The sequence below is a fragment of the Rhinolophus sinicus genome, chromosome 4 (assembly GCF_057876585.1).
Source record: "Rhinolophus sinicus isolate RSI-liver-muscle chromosome 4, RSI-T2T, whole genome shotgun sequence".
NCBI classification, from domain to species: Eukaryota; Metazoa; Chordata; class Mammalia; order Chiroptera; family Rhinolophidae; genus Rhinolophus; species Rhinolophus sinicus.
This window is the reverse complement of record NC_142504.1, coordinates 67,286,326-67,294,739: the sequence shown is the minus strand read 5'-3', so window position 1 is coordinate 67,294,739 and position 8,414 is coordinate 67,286,326. Positions and strand designations below refer to the sequence as shown.

The window sequence follows — 8,414 nt, the reverse complement described above, 5'->3', positions numbered from 1 at the left end:
CCAACCGCCCCAAGGTGAGCCAAACTCCCACCAACCCACCAAGTGACTACAGTTGCATGAGCAGCAAAATAACTTAAAGCCACTAAGTTGTGGGTGAATAGTTGCAAAAAGCAAAGGTGAACTCATATAGTTCTGACACTTATTTTTGTAATAAATTCTAAATATCTTATCTTTTAAATATATAAAAATAGGAAGTTTCAATTATGTAATAGTGCTATAAACCAGTGAATTGTTTAGGGGTCAAGCCTCAGGTGCCACGCTTAAGGATATAGGGAACAGACATTGGATTCTTCTACTCTGTTCATCCTAGAGTGGGGTTGTCTTTAGAATATTTTATCCACCTCTGTAGGGAAAGGGCCAGGAGAGCAGTTTCCGGGCTCTCGGCCCTGCTTACAAGGTCACTGGCTTGTTCCCATGCCCGCTCAGCCCACCTCGATGCCCCCCCTTATGTTACCAGCTGGCTGTAAGCCACCGTTGTTCTGCATGCTATTTAACTGTCAGGGCTGCCCCAGCGGACATTGAGGCTGCTGTTCCTGGTCTCAACTGGCCGCCCTTGAGAATATACGAATATGGGTATCAACCCATAACCTACTGCTCCGTTGTCTTTTTTCGGCCTCACCGAATCCAAGAACCTGTCAGGAGTTGAGCTCCTGCATTACAAACTCTCATATATTCTTTTAAAAAAAATAACAGCGTTATTGAGATATAATTCACACCCCAAAAAATTAACCCTTTTAAAAGTGTACAATTCATAAAGGACATCAGTCTATACCTCTCTTTTCTTGTGATGGCCTTGATTTTGGTACTGGGATGATATGTATTGGCCTCATAAAATGAATTGGGAAGTGCTCCTTACTCTTCTGTTTTTTGAAAAGGTATTAATAGGTTTGGTATTTTTTTAAATTAAAATATTTGGTAGGATTCACCAGTGAAAACATTAGGACCTGGGCTTTTCTTTGTGGGAAGATTTGTATTTACTTATTCAAGTATTTTACCCCAATATATGTCTATTCAGATTTTCTATTTTTCTCTTGAGTTAGTTTTGGTGATTTTTTTTCTCTCTAGGAGTGCCTCCATTTTCATCTATTTTTAAAATTATTGGAATTGTGATGTTCGTTTCCTTTTCAAATGAAAAAATCTATTAGGTCTATAGGGTCTCTCTTTTCACTTTCATTTTGGTAATTTGCATATTCTCTTTTTCTTACTCAGTCTAGCTAAAGGCTTATCAATTTTATCTTTTCAAAGAACCAGCTTTTGGGTCCTTTTCTTTGTCGTCTTGTTTTTAACTCATTGATTTTTATTCTGATCTTCACTATTTCATTACTTCATCTTAACTTAGGTTTGATTCACTCCTTTTTTGCTACCTTCTTGAGGTGGAAGCTTATTGTCTTCCTTCTAATATAAGCATTTGATACAATTAATTTCCCTTTGAGTATAGCTTTAGCTGCTTCCCTTAAATTTGATACGTTGTATAGTTACTATGCTAAGGTCCGGTTGCCTGCCGCTTGAAAAAATTAAAAATCGAGAGCCAAGGTTGGTGGAAAGAAAAGCAGGTTTATTCAGAATGCCAGCATACTGGGAGGATGGTGGACTCCTGTCTAAAGTACATCTCCCTGTTCCTAGAATTGTCAGAAGGTTTGATAGGTACACAAGAAGTAGAACAAAGGAAAGGGGAGTTAGTCATGTGACTCTTCTGGTAGAACATCTCCTGGGGTCCGGTTTGTTTTGCGATGGTTGTCTCGAACCTGATCTTATGGGTGATTCATATGTCATCCGGCAGAGAATCACAGTCAAGAATTGTAGCCTGGTTGCCGGTGTCTGGAAGGATGGGGGCTGACTCAGTCTATTGCAAGTTAGTGTTCTGCTGATTAGCTAGATTAACAAGGTATACATGTAGCCTTAGGAAAGCAGAGCAATTGAATCAGGCAATGAGGGGGAGAAACAAAGAGAAAACAGCAGAATATCAGGGTGGATCAAACTGCAAATGAGCTAAGTCTGACTACGTTATTGATTTTCACAGTTTTACCCTTACAGTCTTTTTGTTTTCATTCGGTTTCAGGTATTTTCTAATTTTCCTTGTGCTTTCTTTTTGGCCGGTGGGTTATTTAATTTCCAAATACTTGGGGAATTTCTCAGAGTTCTTTCTGTTGTTGATTTCCAATTTAATACCATTGTGGAAGGAAAACATACTTTGCATGTTGTCAATCCTTTTAAAAATTATAGACTTGTTTTGTGGCCTACCATATGATCTATCCTGTACAATGTTTCATTTGAAAAGAATGTACATTTGAAAAGAATGTGCATTCTGCTGTTGTTAGATGGAGTTTTCTATTTATGTCACATACTTCAAGTTGGTTGATAGATTTTTAATATCCTTGGTGATTTTCTGTCTTATTCTATCACTTATTGAGAGAGGAATTTGAAACCTCCACCCATAACTGAATTGTCAATTTCTCCTTTCAGTTCTCATGACTTTTGTTTTACATGAGTTAGAACTTCTTTCCTTTTAAAGGCTAAATAATATTCCACTCAATGTGTATACCACATTTTATGTACCCATCAGTGGACACCAGGGTTGCCTCTACCTGTTGGTTATTGCAAATAATGCTACTACAAATGTGGATATGCAAATATCTCTTTGGGTCCCTGATTTCAATTACTTTGGGTACGTACTCAGAAGTGGAATTGTTGGATCAAATAGTAATTCTGTATTTAATATTTTGAGGAAAAACAGTACTGTCTTTCACAGCAGATGCACCATTTTATACTCCCTCCAGCTGGCAAAGCCATGTTTTTTTTTTCACCTCCCACCACAAATCTAGTCGGTCTTTTCTGGCAGCAAAGCTGCTTGTTTTCTTGGCTAGCCCTACCCACTGGTAAAACTACAGTTCTGGACGACAGAGCAGTAAAAAAGCAGCCTCAGGCAGAAGGTCATAAACATCTAATGTTTCTACTAGAATTTCTAGAAGTTTTTCAAGATGTTTCTCAAATTGTTGTCTATTATTAATAGTCTAGTGCCCTGAAATGGTTGTTTTTGACAATTTTGTCCAGTTTTTTACTTGTTTGGTGTGCAGAGGAATTGTTGACCATATCACAGAGCCATAACTGAAAGTCTCTTCCAGTTTCTTTTTAAGTAGGAACTTGTATTAGTCATGACCTTTCAATAGCATATAAAAGAAATCCAACTGAATTAGTTAGAACTTTTAGAATTTTGAGTCACAGAAAACCCCCAATACCAACTGGATTAAACAGTGCAGGACATTTATGGCTCACAATTCTACATAGTGTATAGGTTCGTCTATAGGTCAAACAGGTGAGATTTGATAGTGCAGCTCTAATGATGCCACCAAACACAAGGTTCCTCTCCTTTCCAGCACTCATTTGACAGTACTGACTTCATCTTTTGTCCCTACAGGTGCCTCTCCCCTGAACCCTATGCCTTTAGGCTTTCCTCTTGAAGGAACAAAATAGTTGCTACATTTTCAGACTTCATATAATTACACCATACCAGAAGAGGAAGTGTGCTGCAGTTTACTGGAAGTCCCAACTCAAGTCTCTGGGGGGCTCATTGGTTCTCATTGGGTTGTGTGAAACTCTCAGCCACTAGAGGGAATGGTTATGTTACATGACTTAAACGGGAGAAACAAATGCTCAGGAGGCAACCAATATAAATATATTCTATAACCATACAAATTAGCCCTAAATAATAAATAAATGCATTGGCTCACCTAACTAGGCTCACACACTCAAAGCACTGAAAGAAGAGTTATACAAAAATCATGGCCTCCGAAACCTGAAACTATAGTCTTCATGCTGCCAGCTCTTCGTTTCTCTCCCTTTCCACCCCCCACCTCTTGGCCTCATCCCTTCCTACTTCAGACAGGCTTCTTAGTGTCGTGAAGAACATGGCCAGCTGCAGTTACTTCAGTAAAAAGCTTCTTCCCCTCTCACCTCTACCCGTCTAACAATTTCAAGCAAGGGCTCAGAAATGTCCCAACTTGAGTCAGTGTCTATCTTTTTGGCCCGATCAGTGTTGCCAGAGGCAGAGTAACTATCATGATTACATGCCCATCTTAATAGTCAGAGGACATTGTTTTGTTGCCAAAATGGCAATAAAAAAAACTTTTCAATCAGAAAACAGTGGCTGTCACAGACCATCTTGGTATCTAATTGTGGGAAGCTCTTGAATGTCAAGCTCAGTGGCTGAACTTTATGAGGTAGGAAATGCAGAGTACAACGGAGAGAGATCTACTGTCAATTTTGTGAGAAGCTGATCTGGGAGGTATAGTGCAGGATGGCTTACAGAGGTCAATCTAAATATGGAATGAAGTTCTAAAGAGCATTGCACGTAGGAATGGGAAGGGTTTGGGAAGGACCAACGATCCCAATCGTATTTCCCCTAGTAAGTTGCTAAATTTTATAAAACAAGAACACTTCAAAAGACCTCTGATTTCCAGCCATGCATTAATAGAACAATTCTTCAAGCCTTTGTGCAGGATTTCCTCCAGAAACCCAGTTGTTTCCAGTCTTCCTCATGGCTCAGTTCTATTTGCAAGCTAACCAATCTCTGGGCGGTTTCAATTCAGATGTTCCTTTGTAAATGTTGAACCAAAGAGGGCGGTGGAAGACAGCAGTCCTGCTGTTACACAAGAACCAAGGACTGTTCCTTGTCAGCACCCACTTTGGGAATTCTGAAGATGGTACCGACAGTTTTATGTAAATCTCTCCTTAAAGACCCACAGCGCTTCCTTTAACAACCTCCCTCTCCCTCCAGTGCAGGAGTCCCCACCCCAAGCATACGATGCCCCACCCAGCCCAAGGCCGGGAAGATGTCCCACCCGGCCGCAGGCTGGGCCGGCCTCCTAGGCTGGTTTAACTGGTTAGGACAACAGAAGCCCGCTGGCACAAAAGGTCTGAACTTCAGTAGCTGAGGAACAGGCTGGCCACAGCACGGAGACGAAAGGTATTTCCTTTTTCAAGATCACCACAGGTAGTGCCCCCAAACCACCTACGCGGACAGTTCATGCTTGGGGTAGGTGTACGTCCCACCCAGTCCCCCAAGACCAGGAACTGCGCAGGCTCCCGCAGAGCGCTAGCGCGGCGCGTTCTCTCGCGCGCTCCCTCAGTCTCCTCAACGAGCTACTGGGCCAAAGGAGGCGCGGTTCTTCCTGGGTGTTGTAGTATACTTCCTCGACGAAGTGCCCTCCTGTAGGTTGGGCGCTTGGGTTTTCGAGAACTACGCCTCCCAGTGTGCCCCGCGCGACGGCACAGGGCGTTTACCCTTGTCGGCCTTAGCCGTCAACGCAGAGAAGAGGACCCGGGAAGCCGGCTGCGGCGGGTGGAGGGAATGCGCTTGCGCGCTGGGCCGGCTCGTCTTGTTCTGTCCCAATCATTGTAAACAGGCGGAGGCTGGGGCGGGTTGGGAATGGGGCTCCCAAGGCCGGTCTGGGGCGCAGCGCAGGAGGCGGCTACGGTGGCTGCGGTGGCAGCGTGAACGCGAGGAGGAGGTGGCTGTGGCGGGGGCGGACGGTCGCGCGGCGGCCTCAGGTTAGTAGCGGTCAGCGGTGGCGTGCGGGGTCGCAGCGTTGCCAGTCGCGTGTCCGGAGAGCCCTCTCCGCAGCCGCGTCTATATCTGGCAGCGTGCTGGGCTGGGCGCTAGCCGCACGCCGGGCTGGAGTTGGGGGTGGGGGGCGTGGCCGCCCCACTGCGGGTTCTTCGCCCGCAGGCTTCTCTTCAGTTCTCGCCCCCTTTGCTGTGCGTTCCTCCCACTTGCCAGCCGGGCCTCCCTCATGGCAGCCGCATTGGTGATTTGGTGCTCCTGGGGTCTGGAGGAGGAGAGTCAGGAACAGAACCCCTCCCTCCTTGGGTTCCAGGCCTCAGGGCAGCTCTGGGGCAGACCGGAACGGAGGAGAGAGGACTGTCTTTTATATAACCACGCTATTTTCTAATCGCACCCGGAATATTGACCCGTCTCTAGTGCTTGCCCAGTGGACTAGGAACAGGCTTTTGCTGTTTCCCACCGCTGGCATGGAAGTAGTGGGGCTCCTTTGGGTGCTGCGGTCCTTAGTTCAGGTTTCAGTGGGAATGGACGGACAGTCTGGGGTTGAGAATTCGTTTCACAGCGCACTTTCAAGTATGCTTGTACCAAAATGCTGTTATTGAGGTCAGCTTTTTTTTTTTTAATCGTTGTGAGTGAAACAGGTTTTGCAAAATAGTTCACACCTCAGTCTTATCTAAAGTGATTATGCTGTTTCAAGTTTGGGGATTCATTACTACAGAGCCTCCCTCTTGAGCAAGCATCAGGATTCCCGTAGGGCCTAAAAGAGTTCTAGATGGTAATTAAAATGTTAATTCGAGATAGTTTGAATGTGCGTGTAAAAGAAGTACAGTCGTTTGGACATTGAGTTAACACACCATCTAGCCTCCTTAGAAAAGCTATCACTGAATTTTTTGTTTAGTGGAGTGGTCATGTTCAAATGCTGGAGCACTTTGAGTAGCATTCCATCATACTTGGCAGCTATTCACAAAATATTTAAGTGGTGATAAGCAACAGGCCCACTTTTGGTTTGGTGGTCACGGAGGCAGCATTTTAAATGGGACTGTGAATGAGAAAGGTAACCTCACTTTCTGCCTTTGGAGTTATTTTGGTGATTTGATTATGACTTTCTGAGTATCTTGCTGAAGATGAGTAATTGCCATAAGCTGTATTGGCAGTAGTAGATGTAGGAAGTAGAGTGGTTCCCACTTTTCATAAGTGACCCATAAATTTAAGTAGGGTAGGCTAGTTTAACAGTAACTGTTGAGAATTCTTTAAACAAAGTATCTTCAAGCAATGTGACATAACTTAAATGCTATCTCTTCAAAATAGTATTTCTCATTTTAGATCTTTGAGGGACCATTTCTCCCCTAATTTAGAAAAACAGAAGTGGTATAAAAAAACGCATATTAACTTTAATTTCTGTTTGCACAGTTGTATGCTTGACCAGGAGAGGTTGGGTCCTGAACGTAACCCAAGAGTATGTTCTTTCTTTTTTGAAAGAAAAATTCCAGTAGAAACTTAATGTTAGTTTACATGGAGACAATAAGGAAAAATGCAGCTCATTTAGTGTTGAGGAATTACTTGTAGCAGGTACTGTGCCAAGAGAAGAGGACTTACAAATGGATAAGGCAGTAGCCCTGCCTTCAGGGTGGTAAGACTTTATCTCTTACTTGAAATGTCAACAAGTACAATATGTTTTTAAGATTGCTTTGATTGGAGAAAGTATGGGGATACAGTGGGTGTAGAAATGAGGAAGTGGTCAGTTTCTTAAGGAAGAGAAGGAGAGACTGAGGAAGGGGCAGTAGTAAGGAGACAGTGTATATAGGAGGGGATGAAAACAACAAGTATACATGCATAGAAAGGTAGAAGGAACAGTGTCAGCAAAAGCACAGGAGTCTAAACTTACACAATGAGTTGTAGGATCTGCAAGTATAACTAGCAAGAGTGTAGGGTGGTGGCAAGACATGAAACTGGGGAGGTAGGCAGAGACCAAATTATGCATAGTGTTGTATACAGTAGAAGTAAGTAATTTCAGCTTTACCTTGTAAGCACATAGGAGTCATTGAGACTGGATAAACAAGAGAGGCCTAAGCCAGCCCCATCCATTTTAACTCCCCGATGTGTTAAGTATTGTATTGGGTACTTTATACTTTGTCCTTTAACTTAAGGAAAGCTTAGCCATGACTGAGGAAGAAAATGGGGAGAAAGCAACTTAAGGCAGAGGGAAAGTGGGACATAGAGAGAGAGCATGGTACACTTTTAAGAATGGGAAGTTCTCCACAGCTATAGCATTGAGTTAATTATAAATACTGGGTTTATGGTAAGTAGCAGAAGATGAGGCTGCACAGATAGATCCTTTAAGTGTTGCGTGCTATTCTAAGGATGCTAGACGTTTTTTCCTGTAGATAACAATAGAATATATGAATTTTAATCAGAAAAGAATCATAATAAAGTTTATTTTAGAAAGGTCATTCTGCTATTGTATAGATTTCAGAAAGATAGAGGAACGATAAGGCAGGATGCAGAAAGACTGCTTAGGAGTTTTTGTAATACTTGAAGTGACAGATAAGGGCCTAAACAAAGGTGGTGTCAGTGGAGATAAGGAGGATTAGGTTAATAACACAGATATTTAGAAGGTAGAATTCATAGGATTCAGTAACAATTGGATTTGGGGAGTGAGAAATAGTAGGGTAAGATGACTTGGATTTTAATTTGGGTGATTGAATAAACAATAGTAATGGAATAAACAATGAGATAGAATTCTGGAAGGAGGTCCATATTTGGGGAGGAATAGTATTTTAGCTTTTGCATATACGGAGTGGAAGCTTTTCTATGAAACATCCAGGTGGAAACATCTGCAGAGTTGGGTATGTGG

The 8,414-nt window shown here is 42.8% G+C and overlaps 1 protein-coding gene across 2 annotated transcripts in view; it reads left to right on the top strand.

Moving 5' to 3' along the window:
• The first annotated feature begins 5,305 nt into the window (after positions 1-5,305).
• The window catches only part of RALBP1 (ralA binding protein 1), a 59,913-nt gene continuing 56,804 nt past the window's right edge, over positions 5,306-8,414 (top strand). Inside the window, exon 1 of one of the 2 annotated variants that reach the window (XM_074340373.2) lies at positions 5,306-5,547. The gene's annotated coding sequence lies outside the window, so the exon portion shown is untranslated. The remainder of the gene's footprint in view (positions 5,548-8,414) is intronic. The other variant, XM_019712608.2, reaches the window with a different exon arrangement.